Here is a 20,012-nt window from a genome sequence, read left to right on the forward strand (position 1 = left end):
GAGAGCCTGTTACTTGTCTCGGCTTGACAAACTAATCCTCCTATTACTCTAGTTTTGCACCAGTGAAGCTCTGCTGAGCTTAATGGAAGTATTTTGTCTATACAACAGGGCAGCAAGAAAAGAACTGGGCACTGGCTAACTGGGCACTGGCTATGTTGAAATCTAGGTTACAGGTACAGCTGCACGGTGAAATGAGGATAAGATGAGGTAGCAACACTTACCCTGTCTGGTAGTTAAAATTAAATGCTAACAGCATTCTCACGTGCAGTGACTGCCGCCAAGCAGTGCTCAGGCCCTGTTGAACTGTGGCAGACTGCAATGGAGCAGCAGTTGCATTTTTAATTGATGACTATCTGAAAGAAGACACCTTTAATTACAAATAAAACAAACTGTTGCTTTTCCTCTCTGTGCTATTTTAGAGTACTGTGTAAGTCCTGGAAGTCGTATGTAAGGGAAAATTTTAACAGATCTTCTGTGCCATGGCTTGTGCTAGCTAAAGATAATAGGCAGAGATGCCACATCCCTCTGTCCCCGTGTTTCTGTGCAGTGGCAGCTGCGGTCACGCAGAGGCTGATGCAGACGTCTGTGTCACTTTTCTGATGTGATCTGACAACATTAACAAGATTCAGGAACCACTAGTCATGGCGAAAGATCAGAAATGGCTTCATTTTGCTCTTGAATCCTGACGGAAAAAACTGCGTAAGTAGTGAGAGTGGCACATCAGAATGTGGGCAGGGAAGAGGAGGAAAAAAAGGCAGGGAAGAAGCTAATTACAATCTGCAGGCAATTTGAAACACTTCTCCTCTTCCATGGATTTGCTATCACATTGTGATTAGACATTTCACCTATCATGTAGCACCTGATAATCACTGATATTCTGTTATTAACATGTTGCCATCTAGTATCTGCTAATCAATCCCTAATGCTTGTTAATGCTCCTTTAGAGGCTGTGGTAATATTTTCCACTCTAGCTGCATCTTCCTTCCTTTCTTCTTTTTTTTATCCTGAGGTCAGAAGGAAATCAAACAGCAAGAGTTTCTTGCTAACTCCTTTCGACATCTCTGATAAGGTTATCTGGGATCCTAATGGTACATCCTAAACTTAGATTCAAAAGCAGAAAACCGCTAATGGGCTCCTGTGAGCAGCGGAGATTCTGCTCTTTTTAAGGCTTTAAAGCTCCCTGCCGTGGATTGAGCCGGTTTGGTCTTCTGACACGGAAAGGCTGTCAATCATCTCAGTTAGTGCCCTCGCTAAGCATGGCATTTCACAAGCCACATGCCCCAGCCAGCGAAGACGCTGAGCAGGGAGAGGCAACAAGTTGCTTAGATCTCCACAGCATTATTAGGGATAGAGGTGGGAGCCTACACACTCCCAGACATACTGTTTTCTTTTCCCCCTACTCTTCACCTTTGCCTGAAGGGGAACGTATCAACAAAGGGAAACTTTAGCAAGAGTTTAATCAAAGCTTCAGCCAACAAGGCTAGAAGTCTGTCCATGTCTGTTAAAAGGCTGAGAAAACTTTTAAGGTCTGTCGTCTGATGGTGCTAGAACTCATTATACTCTATTCTGGACTCAGTGTTAGGCTAAAGTAAAGGGCCCATTTCTAAACAGTGCAGAGCTAGGAAGAGAAGAGAATCAGTCCCAGAGATGCTTGCATAAATCAGATGTCTTTGCTTGCCACTTGCTTTGTTATTGCACATACATGGCCTTTCTTCGCACACATTCATGCAACTCTATTTGCATTTGGCCCTTGGCGCAGGAAAGACGTGGTCCTTTCTTTTGTCCGCAAAGATGAGCGTCAAATGAAAGGCAAAGTTCCTTCTGACAGAGCATCTGTAAGGACCAAAGGGAGACGATTGGTTTTCTCCAGGTGGTGTTGAAGCAGAGAAAAAGAAGGCAATCCCCAGAAGCAAAGCTGCTCTGACATCTATTCCTACCCACCAGCTGAGATGTGCTGGTCAGCAACAGCCAAGAAGGCTGAGATAAGGAGCCTAACGCTGCTTCCACTGTTGTGAAGGCTTCCTGTCCTGGACAGTGGCTGCTTCCCGCTCCATCTCAGGACTAGAATATGTGACACAAGAAGCAGAAGAGAAGAAGCTATTTTGAAGTACTCAGTACCTACTTAGTGTACCTACTTACCTTCCTTAGCAAAAGGAAGTACGTCTCAGACCAGTGTGTAGTGCACAAAGTTTCATATCGCGTCTCATGTCAAGTTGATCAATGATCATGACTGTCCTCGTTTGCATACTCATCAGAGCAGCAGGCACCACGGACAGAGAGGGGACTTCTGACAAGTCGGATTTTTACAGAGGATATTGGACTTTTTAGAGGCCTCTTATTCTCCCAGGTGCTCTTGTTAGTCCTGATGAGGAGGAGAGCAAGAGAGGAAAGGGGAAAATGAAGAGGCAGGTAACTTGAGGAATGATACGATTGTAATCAAATAACTGTGAGGCAATAAAAGCTTCACAAAAAAAACTGCATCTTTTAGGACTTTACGAATTCCAGTCTGTGAATCTGATTGAATCTATTTCAAGGATCAAATTTCATGCTAGTGAAATTGGGTTTCCAAAGGGAACATGGGTTTCCAAAGTCAGCAGGAGCTCCTTCAGCTTGCACCCTTGGTAAATATGTCTCATTGTGTCTAAGAGATTGGAATGGTCCAGCATAAAAATAATTGCACAGCAATTTTCCTGATTATGAGCAATGGGGGTTACTTGAGGAGACCAATGTTTCTGAGACCATGTGTATCATGAAATCTTGCCAGTAAAGTACTACCTCCTCTGCTAGGCTTGTGGAAATCTGTAGGACAGACTAGTTTGTATATGTTATGCACACACAAAGGGTATTCCCTGCAGCTCTGTGCTGTAAGAAGAGTTCACCATAACACAAAAATGAGTGGAAGGCAATTGCCACATCCAGTTTTTGTGCTATGTTAAAAAGTAAATTAATGAAACACAAAGCTGGCAACAATATGTAACCTCAAGACAGGAGTTCTCTGGAAAAAGATGTGATCAGGTAATTAAAGGGTATATCAATGTGCACGGGCAAAAGGACTAATTAAATTTGTAAAATCAACCTCCATTCTCCTCTTTTCTGATTGCAGAGTTCTTCAATTTGCAGCCTTTCTAATATTAGTTTAATGTAACTTTTTGTGTACAAAAAAGAGCTTTCTTATTAGCTATGGCTTGTCTACTCTCTCACTTGCATGCCTGCCTGGACTGAGTCACAGCACAATGAGTCTCCTGCCTCCCGAAGTCATGCAATTATCTCAGGATCTTAAATTAAAAAATAGAACTCTTGTAAACCTCTCTGTTCTGAAAAAAAGTGTGCGTAGGCGAATCTAGTGTAACCAGTGTGACTGTGCCTGTGGAGAGCCTGAAATAATAGTTTTGAGAGATACTAAATGTCTTTTGTATCCCAGTAGAAAACTAACTACTCTGGCAACTCTTTGCACACCATCCTGTTAGGGAATTCTGTCATCCCAGTGGATATTTATGGGAGTGAGTACTTGGAGAAATCTTGCTGATGACCCTAGCTTTTATCACTTCTGTTTCTTCTAAAGGTAAATCTCCTTGATCTTTCTGGGAGTATAAAGAGCCCAAAGCTCAGAAGCACTCATGTACAGGAAGAAGGGGAACATCTTGCTGCCATAAGTCCAGCTGGGATCAGAGTTAGAGCAGTGATAAGAAGCCAGACTTTGCCCTGTGCAGCAGGATGTGTGGGTTCCTGATTGCCTTAATCCTCTGTCCTACACTTTGGAGTCATGAATCCCGGAGGTAATCTGCTGATTTCTGTCCTGGCCGCTTTGTCTTTGCCTCATGCTCTGTGAGTATGAAGCAGCTGAGAAACCACTTGAACTCTTGCATTTGAAGTATGCCTAATTGCAAAAGAGGACCCAACAAGCTGCAGTATTCTTTGGTAGCTCCTATCTCCAGGATGGTCCTTTGGAGTGTCAGACACATGCAATACATAGCAGCACCAAGAGCAAAGAGCTACAAAGAGAGGGGGTGCTGATGAGAGCTTGCAGTTACGTTTTAGGCCATCTTTCATATACAGACAGCTCATGTTTATGGAACATATGATGCAGGAGATATCTTAAAACCAAAGCAACTCTCCAGCTATGCACATCCAGGGCAAATCTAAAGTGAATGATACCCTCTAACTTCCTTCCAGAGCCATTTTAGTGGCAATCAGAGAAAACATTTCCTACAGAAACAGTTCCCGTGAAATTTTTAAGCCTTCCCAAGGGAAGGAAACATCCATTTCTCCTTCTATCTGTCATTCTTCTTCATTTATTGAATCAATAAGGCATGAAATTTGGCAGGCTTTAAGTAAAAAATGAGCTGTTCATATCAAAGAGAGTCTAGATGGGTAAAAAATCAAACTGCTAGAATCTAGATTCAGTTAATAGGAATAAAAATAAATAGAAACAGAATCTAAATGTAAATGAACATTACATCACCACTGGCATTTAAGCTCATTTTCAAATACAGAATTAGAAACAGATTTAACTTGCTGAAACTTGCTGTGTGTTCATACAATCAGATATAGCTGCTTTGGGAGCCACAGGACTGAACTTCTGTGTAGCTTCTGTTCCCCAGAGAAGCCACAGCTTGAAATTCTTCCCGGGCGATAAAGGAAGGAGAGGCAGTGTGCAGAGAGGGCAAAACCCTGCTTTTCTGGTCAAAAGCATAGCTTAGAGGTTAGAAGGGTAACAGAAAAGATCTTGTTTCTCTGTCCTTACCTTTTGACCTGTGGCAATATGACAGCTAGTGTGTACATACATATGCACATATGACAGCTTCTAGATGGAGTCTGAATTTACCTGCTGGGTGGCAACATCTATCCTTGCAAACATTAATACACATTCTCCTTTATCTTAAATGAGCGGTGCTCACATGTTTACACCATGAACTCCCATCATGAAGTGCCCATGGATCTGTTCCAGTGTAAATTCCCTGAAAGTGTTATCAGGAGGGCACTGCTCTGTCTTTGGGACAATCCTCAGCTAATCGAAGGCAGCCAGTGAGCGTGCAGCTCAGTGAAAAACTTCCAAAAAGGTGGCAAGATACTCCTCTGCCTGACAAAGCAGTTCCATACCACACCACCATATCTGCTTTCAGTGCTCACAGCTCATCTCTTGCTTTGCTGGCTTATGTACAGCCTGAAAGTCCTTGCTCTCTTACCTCTGGAGATCATTGTTCAAATCCCCACATTTTTTTCTCTATATAAGAAAAGAAATGGCTGGCAGTGGCTCTAAGCTAAAGTTCTCTGTAGGTGACTGCAGCTATTCTGAGCATCTTCAAGCTTCAGGGCCTTTTTTCAATGCTACCCATCCCTGTTCTGGGCTCTAACTGCTAACCTGATGAATGTGGTTTTCCTCTGCTCAGAAATGAGCTGTTCTGTTCAACTGCAAGTATGGGGTCCATCATTTAAATGAAGAGGCAGTGATTATATCTGAGTCTGGTTCTTTTGAGCATGACTGTGTCCCACGCTGCATTTTAAAGAGCAGTTTAACCTTCCTCTCACTCCCACTAATCCTTTTGTGTCACATTACACATTTGCTTCCACAACTATTTTTGTAGTTCAAGGTCTTGCATCTTCCAGCTTCAGTTGCCATTGAAACAGCATCACATTCAACAATGCAGATTTGCTCATCTTTCATAACACACACACGCACACAATTAATATTTTTTTATCCCATGGAGATTACAACACTTATGCATTTCTTTTCTTGATGACACACCTTTGTTCAGGGATTTTTCAAGTTTAGGCAGATAGGGCAAAACAAGGGGGATGTAATTTCTCTCTCCAGCCACTGCTACTTTAATTAGCCTGTAGACCAAGCCTGCAAAAATTCTAGAGCTTTGTGAAAACCTTTTACTAGTCTTTATTCTGCTTGGAAGATTTTAATAGGATATTAGCACAGAGTCATGCTGTAATCAGCAGGAAGGTCTTGTTTATTGCTAGCTTGTTTGAAGACCAGCAGAGCATATAGTCCCAATGAGGTGGGCTCTAATTATTAAGGTTTTAATGAAAAAACACAGTGATGAGATGTTGTGTAAAGTCCAGAAACCACATGTGAGAAATCAAGACCTTCTTGTTGGTTGCACTGCACACATATTTTGTTGAAATACAAGACTAATTTTAATCAATCTCAGTGTACATATTCTGATCAATTATCTTTGAAATCCTATAGCTCACTGTGACAATTTGGAGAATACCCACTTATGAGTTGTTGGTCTCTGCTGACACAGAGGCTTGTCCCTAGCACCCTACAGCCGGTATTACCAGTCCTCAAACTCGTTCTTGAAGGGCAAGAGACATATTCCATTGCTGGGTTCACCCAAATGGCAGCTACACATCAAGAGGTTTCTTGCATTTACTGCCCTAAATGGATATGTTTCCCCTGGAGAAGTAATCTGTCTTGTGCTTGCCAGCTTCACTTGAGTTCACTCAACATCAGGAAGATTAAAGGTGAAAGCGTATAATTTAATTCTAGCAAAGAAAAAGGCTAGGCTCTTAATTATTAAGTGAAAAAGAAGATTACAAAAAGAGGAAAATAAACCAGCAAAATGCAATTTTAACATCAAATTTCTTTCCCAGCTGTCATCTCAAATCGTTGAGCCACACAAGCTCAGGACTGGATTTCTGAGCAGCTAATAGCTATGTAGCCTAACAATTAGTGAGGCAAGAACTCACTGGTGATATTTCACGGAAGAAATCAATTATTTTTACAAAGGTAAGCAACAAAATTGATTTCCATATGGAAATTTTTCTTACTTTCATCTAGCTAATGTCACTACCCTGATCATTCTGGGCTGGAGAATCAAACTCTACAGATCTGCAAAAATCAACAGAAGCGCACATGATGACACTCCGGGAATCACCACCCCTTTAAAGTTATTCTAGCAATTTAGGGTTTAATTTACTTTGTAACATAGCAGTATTAATGCAAAATTGTTAAATCAACAACAATCTTACAGAAAAATTACATATTCTCAAATCCTTACTATGGAGAGAGGAATACATTATCTAATTTCAGGAAGGACTCCTGACAGATGAAGGAGAAAAGCAAACTCATGCAGGGCAGACTTCAGAAAAAAGTGAAGAAGCCAATAAATAGTTCTTCCCTTTCTCTGAAGAGAAAGTTGGAACAAGTATATTTAGATACCTAGCTAGAAAACAACATTTGGTTTTCAGAAAAAGAACTTCTTTATGCAGACTTATCTTTGCTGTAATAAAATGCAGGGTCAACAGAGTTACTGGTTATCTCTGATCTCCACTTCTCTGAATAGATCTCTTCTGCCCAGGAATTGTGTTTAAAGATCAGCCAAATACTGCTTTCAGCCTGAAATCATTATCTTAGTGTGAAGGATCTGAGACTTCAAAACCAAAGATTTTTCCTTTCTTGCACACCCACACCCCCACACCCACACACAAATGTGTAAGTTACTTCTGGTACCTTAGAAAGCCTTTATCACTGGTGGGCTTCTCATTTTATCTGAGATCTTTCATCTTTTTTTCCATTTGTTTCCCAAAGAATTGTCAAAACTGTGTTATTTTTGCAAAGGAAAGCCATGAAAGGCACAAAAAGGAAGGGAGCGAATAGGGGAAAAATAAATCTCATTATGGTAAATAGCAACATTTGCATTCAGACTTAAGTGAAGAGTCACATTAAACAATTTAAACCTCAACTGTTGAGCCTGCATAATACATATTCAGCAACACAATCGGCGCAGACCACCACTGCTGCAAAAAGAGTCAACATCACAACACACGGGACTGCACAAGTGGGACTGCACAAGTGGGAGAGCTCATTTCATTCAGCACACACTTCGGTGGAGAGAATAAAGGCAGGCCCAGCAATCTGGAAAGCATAAGCAGGCAAAAGTGCTAAGGACCTCTGCAAACACTTACGAGTGCTAATGTCACACAGACACTTAAAAAAGGCTTTGCCAGCTTCTGCAGACACTGAATATTGGTGTTTGGCTTGTTTGCCTTTATATTAAGGCACAAAGAAATGCTCTTCTGTTCCCCGCTGTTACGTTCAATAAATTAATAAGTGGCTTATCTGGCAATTGCTGTGTTAGCTGCAGCTGACTGCCGAGGAGGGTGCTCAGCAGCAGGCCACCCAGCTCCAGAGCGCCCGGTATGCAAATGCGTAATGACACTTCTGGGGATGAGAGGCCCCGCATCTCCTGAGTGCTACATGCCTGCTCGCTGTTAACGATGAATAATTTGTACAGTGGAAGGAACGGAAAGCTAAGAAGCCTCATTTTGAAGGCGCTCTCTGCAATACGGGGTAACCTGTGAAATGCTTTGTTTTTGGAAACCAGGCTTTTGCAAGCACAGAAGAGGATCTGTCAGGCAGAGATCTCTCTTTGCAAGGGGCTGGATGTGCTCAGTTCCTGAGGAGTTTTACATGAAGTCAGGGAGAACGGCATAGCCTTAAACATAGTGCCTCTCATACTCAAGGTATTTTGTGTCATTTTAGATAATAATTGGTTAAAGTTCAGCCAACTCAAGTGTTACATGGGCAGCTAAAGAAGATCTGAGATGATCATCCCTTATCCTCATACCCCTTGGACATTCAAATTCTCTTGCCATGACTGAGACTGACATCTAAGTTGCTAGGGCTTAAAAGAAAATTCCTTTTAAATGTGGGAAGAAGAGGGGGAAGGGGACTTTGTCCCTTATTTGGAAGAAGCAAGGATGATAGAGGAAACGGATGCTAATTTAATATCTGACTGAAGGAAGGATGGCACACTGAAATTTAGTCATGCCTGATACAGCATATATATAATTTCTGAAAAACAGGAAAACTTAAACATTTCACAAAATATGCATTCTCTATGATTATTTGTAAGGCATCATAGATGTGCTTGGCACTTTCTGACAGAAACATTGGCAGGTCTCTGCCTCAGGGAATCTATAATTAGACAGAGCATTGCAAGGGAAGATGATGGATAAGAGTGTATGGGAGGACAGGGATACAACAGTGAAAGATCATGAAGAGCTTTATATATTCTTTTCCAGAATCTCTTTGGTTCTTGCCATTTAGCTGTAATATATTTAAAACCTAGGACTGAGAAATGATTGAACTGCAGAATTTTTGCTCCATAAACTTTCTTTTGCCCCAAACTGGAAAAGAAAATGGGAGTTTTGAAATTCCTCATGAAAAAAATAAGTTAAAAAAGTTGATCTGGAAACAGCGCCACTGAACTGCCTCACTTTGATAGGTAGAAGCATTTCATTCTGGCTCTATCATTTTGAAAAATATCACATTCTCATACAAAGTGAAAAACCTGTCTTTAAGCTTGCCAGTGTGAAATGTTCGCGCCCACAGAGCAAGGGGTACTTTGATGTCTGAATGTTTGTTTGTGGAAAATTTTGAAGACACACATGTTGCCACGAAACAGTTGGGCCTGGCTGAATAGACAGCTTCTAATGGGAAATGGTTCTAGCAGAAATCTTTCAGCCAAAGTCCATGGAAGAATAAGGAGGTACAATCACAGAGAAAATACTGGGAATAGGATAGTGTTTTTCATTAGAGGAAAAAATGGAGGAGAAAAGATTACCTGAGATCAAGCACCCCTTCACAGAGGAGAAGGGAGAAAGGGGAACTCTGATTTTTTCCAGTATTTGAAACAGTCACTGCATAACTGAAGCAGCTTCCTTAACAGATGAGAAAATGAGTTACTGACATGCGGGATAATATGACTGTGAAGGCAGTTCCAGGAAAGTCTTGCTGAGAAAATGCTAATGCGATACAAAGCACTCCAAAAGCCGTGTGTGTGCAAGAACTACACGGGGTGACCATTTTAAACAGGGCTGTGGGCACACTGCAGTCTTGCTACGGTAGTGAACGGAGTCCAGATGCTAAGCAGTGGGGCTGGTGCTTCGTTGGCCTGTTACAAACATCAGAGGAGCAGAGATTAATTGTTTTTGTCTTCAGGAGAGGGCCCAAACCACAGATAAGCTCCACAGCACAACGCTGCATTTGGAGATGAGTTGGCTCATCAGCTTATTCTGTGGTAAGAAGAATGTGACCCAGAATCAAGGAGTCCTGGGATGCCAAATCCAAGGGTTGCACACAGGATACTTGGTGCTAATCTTTCATGAAGCTCTGTTTCTAATTTTCAGGCAGGCGGGGGAACTATACTGAATACTACTACCTTCCTCAGCCTGTATGAGCAGTATGTTTCTACCTGCTTTTCAAATGATCTGGCTTGTCCTTCAGAGCCCAAAGTGAGAGCCACATGTCATTTCCACTAAACTGGCCATATGAAGGGACATCTCGAACCTTATGCCGTCAGTTCTGAAAGGGAATTGAAAAATGAGCAGGGAGTCACATTTCCGTTGGATTCTGCCCTCCCTTGGATACAGAAGAGGAGAGACCACCTGTGATGAATCCACACGTTCTCTGCGAGCTGAATGGAGATCAGGTACTGAACTCCCAGAGGGTACCACTGGCCCGGAGAGACTAGCAACTTCTGGTTCCCAGCAGCATGTGGGAAAACTGAGCAGGCAGTAGATTTCCACCTTGTTCCAAACCCGTAAGTACAGTTCTGAAGCACAGTTTTCCCTCAGATCCATAATTGTGATTTGGAAGTCTCCGGCTGTGTCTTGCACATCAGTGAGTCACTATGTATTTTTCTCCTGCCTGAGAAACAATCTGACTACTTAGAAATGAGAAAGGCAAAACAGCCTTTGATCTTGCATCAGTAGAAAATAACCTGGGTTAAGCATTTACTTGATTTTCACTCAGTGGAATAAGCCCCTGGAGCTATCTCCAGTCACTAACTGAGGAGGGGGCAAGGTGCCTCGTTCCAGGCAGTGAAGACAAATACAGTCACATAAGCACGTCAGGTAAATGTATTCTGCCACAGATAAATTAAACCTTTCCTAAATGAGATGCATAGAACCTCCCCTCAGAGAATAAATACACAATGGCTGTGATGTACTAATGGGAGAGAGCTGTAGTTGCACAGCAAATGCAAGAAATTTTTTGAGAAATTATGTGGAAGAAAGGCCGAAGCAAGGGTGTGGAGAAAGGGAGGGAGTGTTTGGGAATTGTAATAAACCCAGTTGCTTTATAGAACCATGCTTATTTTTTTTTACTCGGGGTGCTAAATTCATTAAATCTCCCCACATTTCCCTCCTCTCCTTCTGCCTTGTGGTCACCACTGTGGAATTCCTGGGATCTGGGAAAATATTCAGCTCCCTGGCTATGCATAAAGCTAACAAAGACCTTCTAAAGCACAGAAAGAAACAGCTCTGAATAAAATACGTTTTACCACCTTTCATCCAGGGATCTCAAACCACTTTTTATATGCACATCAATACATTCAGTCTCACGACACCTTTGTAAAGGCAGGCGAGCCAAGCTAGGAACACAGCGACAGACAGCAGTCACAAGCGCTGACATTCACCCTGTGCTGCAATCAGTACGAGTGCCCCTTTCCCCAGCGTCATGAACGCTAATGGAGTATCCGGAAGCCTGGAAAGCGGCGACAACTTACTCGCAGCAGGGTAAACAGCATGTCTGCAGAGAAAGAATCGAGTTCCATGCCACTCATAATGCAAATAGTATCAAGGCAAAGGTTGGCAGGCGGCTGTCTCCCTTGGAGCTGTAATTAATATCATCTGAGCAATGCAAAGAGATCCAGAGAGTGCCAGGTGTCTCCTCTCGGCAGCCATCTGTCAAAAAGCAGTATCCTGACACTTGAAGCCTTTCCCATGAACCAGGAAATAGCAAAGTTAGGAGGAAGAGGAAACCAGACAATTTTAAGGAGCATTAATTAATGGTGTGACCCTATGGTCTGTCTCTAGGTATGAAAGGTGCCAGGAACACTGACCAATGATCAAATTTCACCTTTTAATATCTCCTGCCATTTAACATTATTTTGCAGATGAAAGACAGTTGCTGTTTCCAAGGCTGAGGGGAAGGGATGTGGGGAGTGGTTCTCAGGCCACCAGAGGAACATAATCAGCAGCAGATCTGTCACTGGGAGGTTGCGATGTACCACTTTTTGCCAAAATTTCCAGCAGGAGTTCTCATCAGGCCAAGGGCTCTTCCTCTACTCTTCTTGCAGCTGCATAGGAAGCCACCTGTTTTCCTGGACATTTCCATTATTTTTCCCCTCTTCTGCCCTAAACACAACAGATCATGCTTTTATATCGGTGACATAACTTGGTCCACTAAGGATCATTTTTCCTGGAAATGGCCTGGTCTGTGCTACAAAATTGTTGCCATTAAGCTGAATTCAGATCACCTACCAGTGGACTTAAGTGGCATCTATCTTAAAAAGAACAAAGGTGCTTCAGACTTTGTAACAAAGTAGAGAGATAGGAGGTCTTTTCAGACTGTTTATTCTATTTTCCTGCCTTGGGTGTGCCTTCTGCCTTTCTCTATTAACTGTAAGCAGACAAGGTCTGATACAACAGGACAGCAAGAGATATGCACCACTTCTTACAACTTAAATGTCATTAAACCGACTAAATCCTTCTGAACAACAACAGCTGGGCATCTGAATACAGCCAGCTGTGTCATTCAGAGATTTGCTTTCTCTGATGTGTATGAGATATGCCATGAAACCCGTACTTGTAGGCAGTGGATATTTGCTCCGTGCCATCAGTCTGGCAACAGGGTTAAGTCACAGGGGCTAAGTTACAGGCTTCCCTGCAATAGCAGAAAGCCCTCTTTGATGCTGTGATTCCAAAAAAGCCCTGCTGAGACGGGAAGAGCCAGAGAAGAGTATGTTACTATCTCGGATAAAAGTGAATAGATCAAAAGTGAAAACGCTCTGTGCATCTGATACTGCCAGTCTGCGTTCCTGGTTTGTGCTGCTTGAGTAAACAAGCTCTGTATAAAAGTCACATTTTGATGTCACACTAGTTTCCCTGATCTCTTCGCACTGCTCAGATAATAGTGCTTGAAGGTGAACCAAAGGCTTTTAACTCACCCCTCAAGGTGTTTGCATTGCTCGTGTCTTGCAGTTGCTAACATCTAAAGCACTTCAGGGAGTGATTCTCTTTCCTCTGAAACTGTTGCTTTCGGTTCCACTTATTCGTTCTGTGGATATAAAGATGTAATCTTGCTAATGGCCAGTTTGTAATGAGACTCAGTGGAATTACTTATTTTTGTTAGAAACTTTGGAGCATCTTTCACACGCTCAAACTTTTACCTCTTCTTCCCCCTGAGCAGTAACATGCTAATTTACTTGACTTTTCTGCCTCATTCCCTCCCCAACGGGCAATGAATAGTACTAGGAGCTGTAGCACGACTGCTCACAGAATATAATGCCTGTAACGGATCCTCTGCAACCCCCGCCTGGTCTACCTAGACCCATGTACTATTATCACCTCACCCTATGTCAGGGATTGCAGCAAAGCTGTAGCTACAGGTACTGAAGGCCACATTTCTTTTCACTAAAGAAAAATGCTTTCCATATGGGATCAAACTTCAAGGCCCTGGAAAGCAAAAGTATTATCCTGTGAGCCATAAGCATTCAAAAATTCTACTAACTATAGTAAGTGGTGCTCAGCAACTCTTGAGACCAGACTCCAAGATTAATCAGCAACAGCAACAACAAAACTGATTACAAAAATGAGAATATTGTGCTCAGATGTCTTGGAGATGGAAGAAGCAAGTTTTGCAAGTTCCCTGACAAGACTTTGAATGAAGGTATCCTTTGCCAGTAGGAATTCACTGGTTTATCCCTTTCCCTGTGGTCTTCTGAGTTAAGATTCACTGGGCTTTGTGAGCAAATCAATAAACTTTCTTCTGCTATTTCTCTGTGCTCGGGTAAAGTTCAGATGTAGGAAAATAAAGCTAAAATCCTAGAAAATCAGGCATGAAAGGGCTGTTATTTTCTCCTGTTTCAAGAAGAAGAAAACTATTTTAAACACAACTGATTTCCCTTTTTCTGCTAAAACCACCTGTTTGGTAGGCCCTATGATAATAGGAAACGCTAACTGAACAAAAAATTTAACCTCGTATAGCCTCCCATCTCCTTTCTGTACTATTTTCAATGAGAAGAAATGAGAGGAAAAACTTACATATTGCTTTAGTTGCTGTTTCTAAGCTTTCTTGCAACTTCCCATAGCTTTCCTGGAGCAAAAGCTGTATATCAATAGGCCTGAGCTGCTTATTCTGGATGTGATTCTAAACTTTCTGAAAGCTCTAGATTTATCTCAGTGAGCAGTGAAAATGTTTTTCAAGGAATCAGTAAATAAATGGACACAGTAAGTGATCTCTCTCCCAGATGGGACTGCTTCGTTTATGGATCCACTGGCTGACATCACATGGGTTCATCCATGCTTCCAGCTGTAGTTCCAGTTATTGTGCTCCAGGCTTATTCTTCCCACATGCTCCTTGCAACCTCTGGATGCAGCAGGGGGGCTAAGATATGCCTTTCCTCACAGGTAACATCATGAAGACAGCAACTACCATGCCGACCAACTACACAGCACCGCAATGTCACAAACACTAACCTTCAACTCCTTACTTAGCACCATCCTCTTTAGGGATACACGAGCATGTCCTGACATAACTAGTACCATGCCCAAGCCAAAAAGCCCTTAATCGGGTCTTTGACCAGGTTTGATCCCACCAGTACCAAGATCACCTTTGTGCAAGTGGTCAAGCCCAGCACTGTTTAGCACTCACTCTAAACTGCATATGGGTAATAACAGATGTATCTTATTAGAGACCCAAACTCTGTAGTGTGCATTCACAATATACCTGCCTTGGTACTTGTTAAAATCATTAATTATAGCTTAATGCAACAACAAATTATGTAGGACAGCTGTGCTGGCAGTATAGTAATTTGAGTCAACCCCCTATGGTCACTTTGGAAAAAAAGTGGCCTAGGAATGTGCATGCCAAAAAAAGACACAGATTTTCTATTGGTGCGTTTCATTGAAGGTATCATTAGCAACGCCAGTGACTGGTATCATTTGCGTAGAACAAAGGGGGCAGCACTTCTGCTGCCTTTCATTCCTGTTGCCAGGATTCTGCAATCATATTTCAATAATGTCAATTCACTGGCAGCATTAGTGGTGTTGAAAATGGCCCCCCTGAACTCTAGAGCACCTTGTATTTAGCTATGCTCTTCGAGGGTGCAGCATATTGAGAGGAAAATATATATTACTGCAGATCAGATAATGAGACATTCGTGGAGTATGATTGTCCTGCATAACGTCATTTCAGGCTTCAGGCTTCAGCAGGTGCCATTTTGCCATGTGCTCCTTTTTGAAAGCCAGCTGTTGGGGAGCAAAGAGGTCATTGACTATTATCTGCAAAATGCTAGTTATTCCACTTCAAGCCCAAACCTATACACTGCAGAATGCGGCCTGTAACACACATTGTCCTAAGTGCAATCTGGACCATCTGCTTTTCCAGAGAGGCTCCCAACTGCCCCGAATGTGACGCATCTGCCCTACAGGTATAAGAGTTTTATTGACAAGGGAAATGGTGTCTTCAGCAGTGCCATGCAACTTACACTATGGAGCCTCAATGCAATTTATGATCTCAAATATACTGGTGGGGCAGTTTAAATAATTTAGTCTGCATCTACATAATGGCTCACCAAATAGATAGAAAAACAGGGTTTAGTTTTCATCTCATTTTAGCATTGCAGACTAGGAGGAACTCTGCTGCATGTGCATGGTTGTAAAAACCCCATGAAATGAGAATAAGTCCTGGCAGTTTTCATTATACACTTGCTGACAACAAAGAAATTCATAGCAGCTTGCTCCCAGCTACCCTCTTTCCCAAGCTCCCCAGGCATGGAAATGGAAGGGGCTCTGGGCTGGTGGCGTTGTTCACCTACCCTGTGACAGGAGATGATGTCAACCACCTTCTGGCCTGCAGCAATGTCTTCTGCCTGCAGCTTACCCTGGAGACATCCACCAGATGTAGGGTCACCAGGAGGGGGCTGCGTTCACATGAATGCAAGCTGCAAATTGCCATAGTCTGAGCTGTTCTGACACAGGTAATTAGAAATAAAGTCTCCATATGGATCATCATAGCCTTACTCACAGGGTTCTCATGCAGTGCACAGACGCTAAGGAGATATGGAATATCTGCTTTTTTCTGCTTCACAGATAACAGCATAAAACACTTTCCACATCCTGTAGCAACCTCATTTCTCTACTCAAAATCCCAAAGCAACACCTTGAATGTGCCACAGGGAGACAGACATAAGTAGATGTGGCAAGTTTACTCATATCCTGGGTGCCAGATACTATATGAAAATATGCTGGGCTTTTCTAAAAAGTGTTGGTTTTCTACTTTTTTAATGTGTGTGAGGAGTGTCTACTACCAACTAATGTTACTGCATTGAGTTATAAGTAATAGTGCATGAGGAATAATCATTTTGGTCAAGACAGGGTATTATGTCCCTTGCTCTATTCCTGTGACACAACAGATACCCAGCACCCAGTTCTGTAGCAGACTGATGACACAATGTGAAAGATTTGCTGGAAGAAATCTGATGAGTTATATTCCACTATAACCACGTCATGTTCCATTATGCTGGGTCCTATTCCAGATAGTGTGATCAAATGTAACACAAAGTGACAAGCTGTGCTACATCGTGGCCTAATGCAGAGTGACAGAAACACAAAACTCAGCGAAACAGATTTCAGAAAGTAGTTTGTTGGAAGGGTGATTGGAGGAAGGTGGCAATTAGCAGATATGTGGCTCACCATGGACTCAGTGTTCAGCTGTCACTCACCCACTCCTGAGAACTTGTGGAAGACGTTCCTGCCTCTGGGAGATAGCATCCCTCTGTGTCAAGTGCAAATAAATGGGCATCTGTGAAGGAAACTCTGCTTCACTGTTTCTGCAAAACCAGACAACTCTTTGTTGCTAGCCAAGCTGCTCCAAATCTACCCGGCGTCAGCTGCGATCTCTCCTCATAGGTATAAATCTGAATTCTCACCAAACATCATGTCAGAATTCAACATGAGGGTGCTGAGTGGTCAATGGAGAGCTAATATACAATCTCACCTGATAATTTTCCACCAGACATATTTTCAAATTTTATAGTTTGATTATATCCTTTAATTTTTGCAGTAAATTTAGTACTAGTGAAAGACTGGTATATTTGGTCTAATTTAAATATTTATCACTGTAGTACCAGTTATCCACAGACTAGATGTAAGCTACAGCAGTTCATACCCTCTTCTTTGCCTTTCTAACCTTTAAATTAGGAATAGATCACTCCTAAAATTAAAAAGATCACTCCTAAAATTAAAGGGTGAAGTCCAGTTTTTGCTGTTATTTACCCTGGTCTTCTTTCCTAACACCAGAAATGTCAGTTCATTTTCAGTGGATGAAGGAAGACCATGTACCATGAAATAAACCTGAGACTGGAAAGACTTTTTTCACTACCAGCTACACCTGGATTCCTGGTTAAGAACGGTTAAGAATACATATTTTTACAGCACATAGAACAATTAAGTTTCAGTCAATGATCTGCAAACGGGAGTCCTTGTTCTTAATTACACATTCTCTCTGCAGCAGTCATCCAGTGATTCAGAGATGCACAGACATCTCCAGTCCCATTTCATATTTTCTAATTTCCAACTAATAAGCAGGACAGGACACCTCATGGCTAACAAAGCTTTTGCAGCTAGAATAAATGAAAGAGTGAGCTAGCACAATATATAGGTGCAATGGATGCTGTTGCCGTGTTACCAACCACTGTGGCTTTAATACTAAATTTCATATCCTACATTACTCCTAAATTCCCAGCCCCTTGAATAAGGGAAAAAAAAAGGTTATAGTTGTAAAAAAATCTAAACCCTATGAACTAAGAATGAATTAAAGGCTTAGAAACCATCAAAAAGATAAAGACATATTACTGAAAATCTAACGGCTTTTAAGTTGGCCTCAAGGTTTGTGAAAGGTGGGACTGGCACACTGCTCCAGTGACACACAGAAGTGAAGCGAGGCTGCCGAGGCCCAGCACTAGTGTCTCTTTTCCAAGGGTATGACAGGTAGGCTGATGTCATTCCCAGTTTATGTAACATGCAGGGAAAATAATCCAAGAGTTCAATATTAAATCTCCTTGCCCAGGGTAGGAGAGCTAGACAGCACCTACGTGGGAACACTAGAGGGAGCAAAGACAAGAAAGTCGATGAAGAGGAATAAAGGCAGGAGAGCAAAAGCCATTCCAGTTTCTGAGACAGCTGAGGAGAGGAATGCTCTTACCTATAAGCAAAAGGATGCTCCTTTATAAATGTGCATGACAGGAAGGAACCGGCGGGATTGTAATTTTGCACATGTTATCAAGGATTCAGAGTTCTTAGGACAAGCTGCGCCCTCATTCACAGTCAGGTAAACACATTATCACCAATAGCTTTGCACAGGTAACTGTCTGAATTCAGCGGCTTTTCAAGAAAGGAGAGGTTTCACCTCACTCCCCTGGTGCTGGGTCTTGAGGGCAATCAGGAATAAAAAAAGCAGTAACGCATGTGGTCGTCTATTAGTGAGCTACGAACAGAAAACAGATCCCGTCCGATCTGGTTCTTTTTACTCTTTCATTTTTGGGATGGGACCTTCCTTAAACCACACATGCTGGTTTGATGCTGTCTCACCAGTTTCTGCCAGTCAAAATGCAAACAGCAATACATCCCAAACATGCTTCTCTTTAAATAATCAGAATGTGCTACAGCTGCTCTTTGCACAGTTTAGTTCTCTCTCTTTAAAAGTTATTAGAAGTTATTAGCACTTCAGGACTCATTTTACAGCTTTGCGCTTTGATCCTCAGCTTACACAAGTCAGTTCACACTGTGCTGCTTCATAACTCGTTTAATAGTTAATTTGTTCGGACATCATTAAAAGTATTAGGGCTTCAGGCAATGGGAAGGTGCCAATTACTGCATCGAGTGATTTAATTCTGAAGGGGACAGTAGGAAGCAGTAGTTTAAACTGCTTAAAGACTCACACTCCTTGCAACTGAAAAACATGAAGAGAAAGCTGCTTGCTCAGAAAGCTTGCTGGTTTTGGTTCAAAGAGGTATACTTCTAGCTCGTTTATTTTGGGTGCTCAACAGATGCTGAGACATGAACTGTGCATGTGAAATATGAGCTTAAACAGCTCTGTCATGACGAAGACTGCCTTAGCTGCTAATAAAACTTTAAACCACTACAACAGAAGGCTGGAAAAACAGCCTTCTGAGAAGTGGCATTTTGACAGCATTTTTTTAAGCCATTAACTTTTGTTTGCTGGATCTTTCCTTGCAAAGTACTGGATCTGCATCCCAAGAAGTTGCCCTGAAGTTTCATATAAACCTGAACCCTGAAGTTTCATATAAAAATTTCTCTGTGCTGTTTATGATGTCAAAAATATTCTGAAAAGGTAGGTAGCTCCAGACTTGTCTACTCTTGGTATGTTTTGCTGGCATTTAATAGATAAAGCCTTTGGAAAAGCTTTGCCCCAGTCATAGTTATACCTCATTATGTTAACATATTATTGCAATCATTATTATCAGTAGTAGTAACTATAAATAATGTAATATATTACTATATTAATAGTTACCCAATAGTTATACCCCATACCCTTTCAGGGAGGTGACACGGATAGAGGCCAAATGTGTCCTTTTGTGGTATTCTTAAACCAATTTCCCAACTGTCAAAAGGATCCTTTTGCTGGTACTAGTTTTATCTTTAGTAAAACTTTGCAACTTTGCAGCTTTTACTTAGCCATATTTACACCAGCAAAACTCTCAAGTATAGATTCGGTTTTATAGGTTTAAAAATGCATACACTAGGCAATCATCATATGGTCAGGTCTATACTAGCACCATTTTACTGATAGAGGATTACAGTATTCTTCACTGGCAAAGAGCTCCAAGGTGAATGAAAATAAACGAGCAAAGCTGTACTTTGCATAAATATAACATATCTGCTTGAGGAAAACATGTTGTACCACAAAAAGGCTATAGACTTCTGCATCGCACACCGTTTCACGTTCTTGACTGACACCGTTATCAGAA

The 20,012-nt window shown here is 41.8% G+C and overlaps 1 protein-coding gene across 2 annotated transcripts in view; it reads right to left on the reverse strand.

Moving 5' to 3' along the window:
- LOC112982762 (uncharacterized) overlaps positions 1 to 20,012 on the reverse strand; it is an 89,491-nt gene that overhangs the window by 53,252 nt on the left and 16,227 nt on the right. Inside the window, exon 1 of one of the 2 annotated variants that reach the window (XR_010390979.1) lies at positions 16,746 to 16,831. The exons of the other annotated variant lie outside the window; for it this stretch is intronic. The gene's annotated coding sequence lies outside the window, so the exon portion shown is untranslated. Of the gene's footprint in view, positions 1 to 16,745; positions 16,832 to 20,012 lie in introns of those variants that run through there. 2 annotated transcript variants of the gene reach the window in all.

Source organism: Dromaius novaehollandiae, chromosome 11, assembly GCF_036370855.1.
Source record: "Dromaius novaehollandiae isolate bDroNov1 chromosome 11, bDroNov1.hap1, whole genome shotgun sequence".
NCBI classification, from domain to species: domain Eukaryota; kingdom Metazoa; phylum Chordata; class Aves; order Casuariiformes; family Dromaiidae; genus Dromaius; species Dromaius novaehollandiae.